Here is a 12,988-nt window from a genome sequence, read left to right as displayed (position 1 = left end):
AGAGGGCAGTTAGGGGTGAACAGGCCGGCAGAGGAGGGAAGTTGGGGGCAAACAGGCTGGCAGCAGAGTGGTTAGGGGGTGATCAGGCTGGCAGGAAGAAGTGGTTAGGGGCAATCAGGAAGGCAGACAGGCAAGCAGTTGGGAGCCAGCAGTCCTGGATTGTGAGAGGGCAGTAGGACGTCCCTCGAGGGGTCCCATATTGGAGAGGGTACAGGCTGGGCTGAGGGACAACCCCCCTCCGTGCACGAATTTCATACACCGGGCCTCTAGTTTTAAAATAAAGGGTTGGGTTTTCTAATTTTTTCCAGTGCTCTTGCCACATCAGGCCCACAAACATCTACATCTACTGGGATAATTTACAAATAGTGTCATTTTTCAGTATTATGTTTCCCCCCTTTCTCTACTCAAGGCAAGCAGTTTCCTTACTATTCTGAACACTGTCAAGTTATCCCACCTCTGGGCATCGTTTCTTCTTGCTAGCTCTCATTTTAGTTTCCTTCTCTACTCTAGTCGAGCTGTCCTCCCCGCCCTCTGTCTCCTATAGCTGTTATCAACCGTGAGATTAACTTGGCATTGAAATAAGCACTGCCTTTGATATATATTCTATTGTCCTCTTACCACCCTCACTGGTTAGACCCTGCCTGACATCTTTCTGTTGTTAGATTCTCAAGTTCAATTAGCTGCTGAGTGTCTTCATTTGCACAACAGAAGCAACATGTACTAAATTCAATTTATCACCTCAGTCCCCAACGTCTCTCTCCATCTTTCCATATTTCCTGTGTCTGGTAAGGACATCTCCATTCTCTAATAGAGGACTTTCACACTTCTCTGACTGAGACCCAGAGGAAGAAATACATCTTATATCATAACTGACAAAAGTTGCAAGAAATATTACTTGCCCGTGATGCATTCTCATCTATTCTGTTTTATTACCTTGTTTTTTTTCTTTATTTGAATAACTGCCAAAGAAGAAGTGTTTAGGACTCAGATTGATCATTCCTTCATTTATGCAGCTAATGTTTATGGAAAGCCTGGATGTACCTGGTATTTAGATGCTGGTGTGACAACAGGGGGAAAAAAACACACAATTCCTTGCGTTTACTTTATCAAGAAGACAGGCCTTGAACTTGTAGTTTCAAGATGACTTGTAACAGTGTGGTGATTTCGGGGTGAGGGTGGAGTGGAGGTGGCGGGTTGGGGAAGGGAAGGTGCAGGGGAGTGGAGGGAGGTAGAAGAGGGCATAGGGAGGATAAATGGTGATGGGAAAAATAAAATAAAATTTAAAAAGATGACTTGGTTTAATCCAGCAAGTCAGGGGAAAGGAGAGAGTTGTCCAGAAATCACATCAACTGAGCCACACCAGCCAGGGCTCAGCTTAACCATTTTAAGGGGACAGTTCAGTTGTGTTAAATATAGTCACATGGTTGTATAACATATCCCCAGAACTTTTTCATCTTATAAAATTGAAACTCCATATATCCCTTCTAGTTTTGAACGCTAGAAAATGCAAGGAAAATATACTCTGAAGAGGATGAGCTAAGTGTGCAAGCTGTGTGGGTTTTGTCTTACCCAAGAGGCGGAAAGGAGGAAATGAACTAAATTCATATTTGTGGAGCACCTGCCAGGTGCCAGTTCCTGCCACATGATCTATCCAGGTACTCTGCAGTTCTGAGACCCCATGCTTCTCATGTTCGTTGATCTTGTTGACATGAGGATGCTACAGAGGGCTGCAATTTGTGTATGTTTTTGGCTAAAGCCTGCCTACCTAAAGCTACTATCTGTGTCACTTGCCAGTTTTTTCTCAGGGTTCTGAGCACCAGTTTTGCCCACCAGCCCTGTTGCCCAGACCTACTGAGAGAGGAGCAGGGGATGTGGTGGCGGCTGAGAACCAGGACTCATCATCCTTAGCATCTGTGCTGATGTAAGCAGAAGTACTGCATTCAGTCCTGCGTATAGGACTTTTAACTCATTTATTCCTTGCTCCATGTCAACAAAGCACTTGGACGTGGCATGAGAAACAAATACTAATCAACAGTTTAAATAATTGATAAGGAAATTTGGACAGAGGGGAAAAGAAGACAAGGCGATAAGAAGATGGAGCTGAGTAAGGATGCTGGCCATACATCCCGTGTACAGTTCTCTGGCTCCAGGGAGTTCATTTTGTTTATTTATTCATTTATTTTTATTGATTTCAGAGATGAAGGGAGAGGGAGAGAGGGATAAACATCATTGATGAGAGACAATCATTGATGGGCTGCCTCCTGCATGCCCCCTCCTGGGGATTGAGCCTGCCACCCGAGCATGCGTCCTGATTGGGAATCAAACCATGACCTCCTGATTCATGGGTTGACACTCAACCACTGAGCCACACCAGCTGATCTCCATTTAAATCCTCTGAACTTCAGCGCTGTCATTAATAAATTGGGAACCAAATGACTTACCTCAAAAGGTCATGAGAATCACATTATAAAAGCACTATATCAATGCATTATTGTTATCATAACAGAGATTCCTTTTTAAAAAACCCAATCTAACCAGCTTCCATTAACAATGAATTAGATAGATAAGATTTTCAGGCAAGCAGGTACTGTCTCAGCCTTTCTGAGTTGTGGCTGTTTCTTCCCATTGGGTTACTGGAGAATATCAGCAGGACAGAATGTACACTCTTTTGACAAATCATACAAAGGAACTGAGGGCAAGTTTTAAATATCCAGGCCTCCAGGTATCACTTTTCCAATATTTCCAGAAATTGTTTTATGAAAGTTCTCTGGGTGTCTCTGTAGGAAGGAAATCCGTGCTTCAGTGGAAAAGTGTATATCGTTTGGAGCGTAACCTTTTAGGTTATTTTATTCTGATTCTATGGGGGCTTCGAGCCTGTTCCCAGTTGAATTGTGTACCCCACCCCCAATTCATATGTTGAAGCCCTAATTCCCAGCTACCTCAGAATGTGACCTTATTTAGACATAGGATCTTTTTATTATTATTTATTTTTAATTAGTTAAGATGAGGTCATATTGGAGGAGGGTGGGCCCTTGGGTCAATGTGACCAGTGTCTTTATACAAAGGGGAATTTGGACAAAGACACTCATATTGGAATAAACGCTTATATATGATTCAACTCTGTCTCTGCTTAATTGGCTCGAGTAGTGACAGACAGCACGGACCCATTGTTTGTCTGGTTACTTTTCCTTATTTGATAATGAGTCAAATAAAATCTTTGTTTTTACATCCTTGCCTGAGGATATGTTTTATTTATTTTATTTTTTTATTGATACCAGAAAGAGAGGGAGGAAGAGGGTGGAGAAGGGGGGGGGGAGAGAGAGAGAGAGAGAGAGAGAGAGAGAGAGAGAGAGAGAGAGAGAGAGAGAGAGAGAGAGAGAACTATCAATGTGAGAGAGAAACATCGATCAGTTGCCTCCGGTACTCACCCCCCAGGGAATGAACCTGCAGCCTGGGGATGTGCCCTGACTGGAGATGAACCCACAACCCTTTGATGCACAGGACAATGCTCCAACTGAGCCACACCAGCCAGGGCTCAAACAAAATCTTTAATGTGTGTTTATTTTATATCTGTAGGAGAGTCATGCTTGTACATTTTTGGGGAGAAGAGAAATTATTAACAGTTTATTCTTAATTAATTCTCCCATGTATTTATTTTATTCACTACTTTGTTTATAATTCTTCTCTTATCTGCTTTTGATGATAATGCCCCAATGGGTCAGAGACAGACAGATCTATGCCAGACTCAGGAAGGGTGGTCTGTGGGACACAATAAGCTTTTATAAAATACTTGACGGGCTGTCCCTTGGAGGAGGGGCAGTCATTCCTGTTTCCTCTAGCAGCTGTCAGTTATAGGGGGGCAGGTTTTGGCTCCAAAGGAAGATGAACTTGCTAATCATCAAAGTTGTCCACAGACAAAATGGGTTGCCTGGGGAGGTAGTGAGTTTTTGTGGTTGGGGTTGTGCAAGGGGAATTAGGTGGCCCCCCCCTTTTTTTTTTAACTGGCATCTGTTCATTACAAAGAATTCAGTAAAACATGCTCAAATCCCAAAGATGGAAGTAAAACAACAACCCCAATCCCACCAGCCAGAATAACCAATAACATTAGGTGAACATCATTTTGAACAACTTAATATGCAAATACAAAAAGAGAAGCATGGGTAATGAACAGATGGGTAGAGATACTTTTATAAAACCATTAACAATTATATTTTGGATACAATTTTAAATTTAATTTTACTTGAATTTCACAAAAGAAAAAGAAAGAGAAATTGATAGAATTGCTGAATTCATATAAATATTTCCTCTAGACAAGAGATATTTCCCCTAAAATATCCCTTCAAGATTAAAAAAAAAGAAACTGTGAGAACATTAAAGGTTGAAGTCATTATGATTTTTTCCAAGGACATATTTTCATTTTTGTTTGTATAGACCAGTGGTCGGCAAACTCATTAGTTAACAGAGCCAAATATCAACAGTACAACGATTGAAATTTCTTTTGAGAGCCAAATTTTTTAAACTTAAACTTCTTCTAACGCCACTTTTCAAAATAGACTCGTCCAGGCCGTGGTATTTTGTGGAAGAGCCACACTCAAGGGGCCAAAGAGCCGCATGTGGCTCGAGAGCCACAGTTTGCCGACCACGGGTATAAACTGACTTCTTGCTGTGAAAGATGAGTTCGTTGGCCCAGCCACACTGGCTTGAACATGCAGTTCTGAAACTATTTACTAACTGGTACAGAAGGGCCTCAATATCAGCCACTGGACTGTCCCCAGGGCTCTCCCTCTCTCCTGGCTGCCCCATCCCACCACCAGGACCAACCCCAACCCCCATCTCCCGGGGACCCATAGCTACAGGGGAAAGGGGGCTCTGGTCTCATCTCCCAGTTGCCTTCAACACCCACCACTTCACCCCAAGCCCCTTAGTTTCCATCTATTTTATATAATGGCCATCAGGTAAGGCTTTGTTTGCAGAAAGTATTCAGTGTGAAAACCCTTTAATAACCCCTGCTCAAGGTCAGCCTCAGGCCCTTGCAAGTATGCACAATCCGGGATTTTTGAGAATGGAGACCTTTCTCCCGAACACACTAGCTCCTTATTATGAAGTCAAGGGCACGTCTGCATCCTGGTGTAATTACCTTGTGTCCAAATGGGCAACAGACACAGGCCTGCAGGTATAGAGACAACCGCTGAGCCGGTCCAAATCAGATGAGGCAGAAGGTGCTAGAGCCCAGGCTCAAGTGGAGGCGGCAGGGAGTGGGCTTTGCTCCGTGCCCAGCCCTGTGCCAGGTGCTCACAGGCCAGATCCTCTCCAATCCTATGAGAGGTGTTTCTTTGCTCCCTTCCCCTCTTCCCCCTTTTCCTTCCTTAAAGATTTACGAGCACCTGTCTGTGCCAGGGGCTGGGGTACGAAGGCAAAGCTAGCATCCCCAAGACATCACTGCCCTGTGAGAGCATCACCCAGAAAACGGCTGTGACTGGGGTGGGTGCAGGATGCAGGGGGAGCCCCAAGTGACTCAGGGAAGGTTCTCCAGTGGAGTTAAAGCCGAGCTGGGATTTGAAGGAGGAAGGGCATTTGAGGCGGAGGGAACCGCATGTGCAAAGGCAGGGAGGCAGGAAACAGCTGCCTGGTCTGGGAACTGGGGGAGGGCGATGTAGCCATTCCAGGAAAGATGCTGGGTGAGGTTGGGGTCCCAGAACCCTCTGCCTCTTTGACCTCCTTTGCTCCCGGCTGCCAGGCCAGGAAGAGGCCCCCCTCTACCTACACAAAAGGAGGCTTTGACGCTGGAGAGAGGGAGTGAGGAAGGAGGGGCCAGTAGGTGTGTATTTTTTTATTGCTTCTTAGTAATCTCCTCCTCCTCCTCTTCCTACTCTGACACCATAGCAACCAGGTGGCAGCTGGGGGAGCCGCCAGTAAGCTGGGCTGAGTTGAAGGGGAGGTGGGCTGGGGGTAGGGACCTCTGCTCCCCCTCTCTGAGCCTCAGTTTTGGCATCTAGAATATGGGCATGACAACCCAGTTGTTGGCTCCTGTCAACCCAGGTGCTCCAGGAAGTGGAGCCCCAGGCTGGACTCATTAGGGGGAAGGCCTGGGAGGTAAGGGCGGGGCTGGGGAGTACCCTGCATCATCCTGCAGCTGGGTGCTCGGCAAGGGGAGGAGTCCCTGAGCCACGTAGCCTGCACTGCCCACCAAGCAGCCTGCCCTGTGTGCCCACTGCACTGTCACTGCCGAGGAGCCCCCGGGGAGCGGGAGACAGGGCCGAGGCACAGACATAGGGAGAATCTTCCTGTGAGCCCTGCAGTGAGAGGGCTAGGGGTCTCCCCTGCCAGAGCACAGGGCTCTGCTGCCCCCAGAACCCGGTCAAAGCCCCAAAAGGAGGGGCAAGGAGGGGTGTATTTTCTGAGGCTGCTGCTCCGATGACTACAGACTGGCCTAAACGAGCAGGAGTATGTGCTCTCCCCGTTCTGGGGCCAGAATCTGAAATCAGGGTGTCCGGGGCTGTGTTCCCTCCAAGGGCTCCATGGGAGGGTCCTTCCTACCTTTTTATCTTCTGGGGGCTCCTGGCCCCATCACTGCAATCTTCAGTTGACCCTGCCTCCTTGTTCACATGCCCACTTCCGGTTGATCACGTGGCCCTGCCCCCTTAATCACGTGCCCACTTCAGCTTGATCACTTGACTCCGCCCCCTTGTTCAAGTGCCTGGTCTCTGGTGATCCCATGGCCCACCCCCTTGAGACCTTGGATGGTTTCTGTTTTGGGGTGCCACCTCCCTGGTTGGCTGTCTGCCCCTGCTCTCACACCAGTCAACAGTCCCTTTACCAAAGTTTTTCCGGAAAATCGTCTGTGTGTGCCATCTCTTTCCCGCTGGGATTGTGACAGCTGGGATTGAAAAGGAGACAGGAGAGCAGAGGCCATCCATGCCAGAGGTCCAGAGGGGCCTGTGCACTCCCTGGAATGCTGGGGGAGGGAAGGGTGGTGAGGAGAGGCGGGGGTTCTGACTAGGAAGTGAAAAGCCCGCAGGGCAAGTGGGGCACACACACAATCACCCCACACTCCTGTGAGGAGCAGCTGTGGCCCATTGTACAGGTGAGGCTACTGCAGCACAGAGAGGGTGAGCAACTTCCTCAAAGGCACACAGCAATAAAATGGCAGAGCTTAAATGGAACCCTGGGCTGCCCACAGCTTGTGTCTCCTTTACCTTTGTCCTCTGGGTAAGCAGCCCCTCAGCCTGTGGCCATTTGCTCTTATGGACTTCCCCTTCCCCACAACCCCCTCCACTCCCAGCAGACAGGGGTCCTGTCTTTGCCCAGTGCCTCTGGGGGCTGCTCTCTTTGTCCCACGGTTTCTCCCAGCTGGGAACCTTGGCGGACTCCCGCTGCACTGGGGCGAGGCTTGTGTGGAGAACGCCCGCCCGCCTCCCCTTGCCGTCTGTGGCTTAGAGTACAAAGTACCATTATTTGTCCTGTGTCTGGCTTCCGCCACCTACCTCCCCTGGCAGGTTTTGTTTTACCTAAAAAAGAAATTGATTCGGGGTCTGAAAACTGGCTGACTTCCTGCATTCGCTCTGTGAGACGTGGCTCTGCCCTGGTGCCGCCTGGTCCAAGTCCCTGATGCCACCCCACCTCCATGGCAGCATCTCTCATCCCCCGAACCCCCATCCAGCGCCCAGCACTCTCAGCGCTCCCCTGCAGCTCCAGGGACCTGCTGAGCCCGGGCCCCAGCCTGTCACTAGTCCCGCAGTCCTGCCTGCAGCCACAGGATCCTCAAACCAGTTTGGGAGGGGCTGGTGGGTTGACCCCTTAGACAGAGGGGGGCAGACACCAGGTGTCCACTTCGCCTGCCCTCCCCTCTTCCTCCCCAACCCTCCCGTCCAGGAAATGATGTGAGCATCAACTCTTTGCTGACGTCCAGCTTCTAGAGGGCTCAGACTATGCAGTGCAGCCACCAGAGGGGGACCATCTGCAGAGTGGTAGGTGGAACAGGCCTCCCAGGGCAGCTGGATGCCCACCTGGCCCCAAAGGCATCCTTCAGCCTCCCACTTACCCCTTCTGAAGGGTAACCAGGTGTGGTTTCCGCCCAGCCCAGCTGCCTGCCTTGGGAGGCGGCTGAGGCTGTCGCCCTCTGCTGGCCCATTCCTGTTACTGCAGAAGGTAAGAGTCATCCCAGCCGCCCAGCTGGTGCCCACCTCCAGGAGCCAGCCCAGCACATCATTCCCATTTCACCAGTCAGAACCAGGCCTTGGCGCTCCCCTCAGCCGGGATGGAGCAGAGCTGGATTGGAATCAGGATGGTTCTCTGCAGCTGATGTGTGTGGTCCCCATTTTCTCGAGCCCAGAAGGCTCCAGGGCCCTCTGAGCATTTGTAACTCTGGCTATGTCGCTGTATTACCAGAGGTCTCTCCAGGGCACAAGCTGGGTCGCGGTGGCCAGGACTTGTACGCAGCCTCTAGGATCAGAGCCCTCTGCTCTTTCCTCCACGTGCTGCAGGGACATCCTGCCAGGCGCTCCGCTCAGAAATAAGAGGGCATCACATGTCCGCCAGCCGCCTGCGGATCCTGAACACCGAGTAGGCTCCAGTTGGGCCACTTTCCTCTCCTCTGGTCCACTCAGGTTCAACGGGGCTCCCCTCAGGTTCAGCACGCTCCCCTCAGGTTCAATGAGCCTCTCGCTTTTTTTAAAGTTTTAAATGTTTATTTCACACACACACACACACACACACACACATTGATTTGTTGTTCCACTTATGTATTCATTGGTTGATTTTTTTATGTGCCAAGAATGGGGGGGGTCGAACCCACAACCTTGGCATATTGGGGCAATGCTCTAACCAACTGAGCTACCCAGCCAGGGCTGGATTGTCTTTTGGTGGGATGTTAAATCATGGTTTAAGGATAAAGGTTGGCTGGAAGTTTTAGGTCTTTATAGTCATGAGGATCAGTAATTCAAGATGTAAACACAGACATTAACATCCTCGCCCCTACCTCTTTCCTTGCTCCACCCCTAGCCCTCTCTTGCCTTAGCTAAAAAATTTGAAATCCTTCTCCATTCTTCTCTAGTCCTATTTCCAGCTTCTCAGTCATTCCGCGCCCCCCAAACCCCTCCCCCCGTATCTTGAGGTGTCTCTTTTGAGGGAGAGATTCTGCTTTCTCTTCATTAGCTTAGCTTCACCTGCCTGTCCCCCAGGTGGAGGCAGGATGGAACATTTAGAGTCTTTGTCCTCTGGGCCTGGGCCTGGGGCTCTAGTGTGCAGACTGTGTTTGACAAAGATGTCAAGATGTCACTGGTAAGTGGCTGAGAGACATGGTGGATGGGGTGTTACTACCTGTCGCCCTGTCTGGGGCTGCAATCTAGCAAAGCGCAGAGGGTACAATTAATGCCGTACGTGTATTGTCTAATGGCATCATAAATCTGCCTGTGATGGCTTCTTATGGGTGTTTTCTGACTCTGGGTGCTGAGCTTCACGGGTCCCCATCCCTGCTTTCCAGGCATGTCATCACTTGGCAGGTTATCATTTGCAAAGCGAGAGAGACACCTATGAGCACGGAGCCAGGTGAGGTTACACCAGCGACTTCATTATATACCATGCATCTCGCAGGTTTGTAATTACGCCGTTAAAAAAATAAAAAACAAATTGCCAAAGGCAGCCCCTTGACATAGATATATAGTTCCAGTCTGTAAGAATTATTGATATAATTTTGTTTTGCCTTCTTTGATTAAAAAAAGTAGATTAAAAAAAAAAGCAGTGAGCTTTGTGTACATGGAAATCCCAATACAGTTTCAATGCCTGATGTTTATCAGTGTAAAGTTGTATCTTGGATCATAAAAAAAATATTAATTTGCTGCTCTTATGCCAATGGAAGTAGAACCCCTCCCCTCCCCCGTTCACTTATTGTTGGGGATCTTTCTTCTTCTAGGATGCTGTGGCTATAGATTGTGTTGTGGATTCAAAAGGTGATGGTAAGACCTGAACTTGACCAGGAGCAGGCAGCTGGATCTGTGTCCCCACTGGGGGCAGGTGTGGGACCCTGTTATCTAAATCCCAGCTGCTAAGTTTGAGTCAAGCAGGCCAGTGCTGCAGGACCCCAGATCGCTAGCATGCCATTGACTCAACCAGAAAGACATGTCTCTCAGCCACCTGCAGGTCCACGGCCAGTGCCAGCCCAGCAGAGTCCAGTGACCAGTAGGGAGTCTGCTATTAAGTCTTCAGGGCCAGCACTCCCTCCTTCCCTCTCTCCTCTAACTCCTTCCTAGAAACGGAGGTCCATCAAGTCCCAGTCCCTGGATATCCTCCCTCGATTTACTATTTATTTCAGCATGTCTCATTACACCGCGGTGACAATGAGGACAGTCCCTTGGCGGTTTCTTCTCTTAGGAGCTGGATCTATTAAATATTTTCATGTGACTTCTGGCTTATCCATCAACCTCAGCAAAATTGCTGGCTAAAGATACTCACCCTTGAAAGTCTTCATTTTTTTTCCTTTTTAAAAAGGTAATGTGCAACTTTATAAGTCATGTATACCAAAAAGAATCATTTTCACACCTTATAAAGATCTAAAAATAAATTATTATGTCTCTTCCCCCCCTCCGCCTCTTGCAATTTGAGTATGTATTTATCTCCTCAGGAGCCATGGTCTGAAAAGTTCAGAGTCAATGGCATTCTCATAACCGATGTTTTATTTCACCATTGTTTACACGATCATCTCTGAGCTTAGATTTTAGCTAATTTCTCTCTCATGGTCATTTAGTGAGAACTCTGAATGCTCTGCTCTCAGGTTTCACTGTCAAGTAGTTATTAACCTGCAGATCAGCCCTTCAGTTTACTAAACGCTTGCTATTTACTATGTAAAACAAATTTCAGGGAGACACCACCTCACACCAGTTAGGATGGCTATTATCACAAAGACAAGAGAGAAGGGTTGTCGAGGATGTGAAGAAAAGGGAACCTTTGTGCCCTGTTAGTGGGATAACAATATGGGGGTTCCTCCAAATTAAAACTAGAACTAGCATATGATCCAATAATTCCACTTCTGGGCATATATCCAAAGGAAATAAAATCACTATCTCAAGGAGATAGCTGCACCCCCATGTTTATTGCAGCATTATTTACAATAGCCAAGACATGGAAAAAGTGTCTGTTGATGGAGAAATAGAAAATGCAAATGTAACACACACACACACACACACACACACACACACACACACACACACAGATGTTATTTAGCCATAAAAAAGAAGGAAGTCCTGCCATTTGCAATAACAGAGGTAAAACTTAAGAGCATTATGCTAAGTGAAATAGGTCTGACAGAGAAATGCAAGTATAGTATGATTTTAATTATATGTGGAATCTGAAAAAAACCAAACTCATAGGAACAGCTAGTAGATTAGTGGTTGCCAGGGACCAGTAAGAGGTGTGGAGGAAATGGGTGATGGTGGTCAAAGGTGGACAAACTTCCAGGTTTAAGGTAAGTTCTGGGGGTGTCATGTACACCATGGGGACTATAGTTAACAACTATATTGTAGTATATTGAAAGTAACTAAAAGATCAGATTTAAATGTTCTCACCACACACACAAAAGGAAACTGTGAGGTGATAGATGTATTAACTAACCTTATTATGGTGATCATTTTGCTGTATCTATATATATAAAAGCCTAAGTGACCGAACAACCTGTTGACCGGTTGCTATGATGTGCACTGCAACCCAGGAGCTTCCCCTTGGTGGTCAGTGTGCTCCCATGGCCAACCTCCTGCGGCCGGCCAACCTCCTGTGGTCCCTCCCCCTAGCCGGCTGGACCCGATTGGCCCCCATTGGGACTGGACGAGACGGCCCCAATCGGCCCTGATCGCTGGCAGGCCCAGGGACCCCACCCATGCATGAATTCGTGCACCGAGCCCAGTGACTGAATTGCGGAACGACCAGAAGGACTGGTCGACCAGTCTCTATGATGCGCACTGACCACTAGGGGGCATACGCTCAATGCAGGAGCTGCCCCCTGGTGGGCAGTTTGCTACCACAGTGGGAGCGCTGCTTGGCTGACCTGGATAAGCGGCGGTCCCACAGCAGGCTGATCCCCACAGGCCACGCCCCCCCCACCAGTGCCCGAATCCCGTGCCCCGGGCCTCTAGTATGTAGTATATACCACATCATGTTGTATACCTTAACCTTACACAATATTATATTAAATATATCTTAATAAAGCTGTATAAAGGGGAGAGGGATTGAAGACAAGGGTACTGACAAAGGTACAGTGAATAGATTCAATTAGGGCTAAGAGATCCAACACCCAATGTTGAAATGGCTATGAAACATTTGAAGTTGTAGTAGGTGTTCGAATTCAGAGCCCCAGCCAAAGTTGGTGGGCTTGAGATGGGGGAATGAAAAGGAAAAGCTGGAATCTTGAGTGAATGCAGGAACTCAGGGCTTACCCCCAGCACGCTCCTCTCCACCAGGGCCAGGGCAGAGACTTGATGTTAACTACAGGGAGGGTCTGGGGAATGCTGGGGCTGCCCCCAGTCTTGACAAGGATTTTACAGCCTTTTATGTCCCGGGAATGTGTGCACATAAAGCCAAGGATCCGCCTGACTTGCAAACACCCTGCAGTGCAGCCAGCTGGACGCTGTTATTAAGTCTTACCCTGAGAGAGCTGGCAGATAATCTGGCAATTAAGATAATAAGAAAATTAATACGGGCATGAAGAAAACATCTCTTCTGAAAAATAAAATAAGCAGGCCAACATTTGTTAAGTGAACTTGAAAATAAAAACATTAAAAAGGTCTGCCTGCACATTTGCATCATAGAAGCTGTGCACGAAGCAGTTTGTTTTAAGACAATGGTTTTTAAATACACCTTTTCGGTCCACTAGTATTTAAAACAGACAAACAAACAAGCAAGTGAACAAAAATCCTGCACCTGGACACACCCCAAGGGTTCTAATTTAATTGGTTTGTGATGGAGCCTGACCATTGGAATTTTTAAAAAAAACGTCCCAGAT

This window comes from Cnephaeus nilssonii, assembly GCF_951640355.1.
Source record: "Cnephaeus nilssonii genome assembly, chromosome: 19".
In the NCBI taxonomy this organism is placed as follows: Eukaryota; Metazoa; Chordata; class Mammalia; order Chiroptera; family Vespertilionidae; genus Cnephaeus; species Cnephaeus nilssonii.
This window is presented reverse-complemented; position numbering follows the sequence as displayed.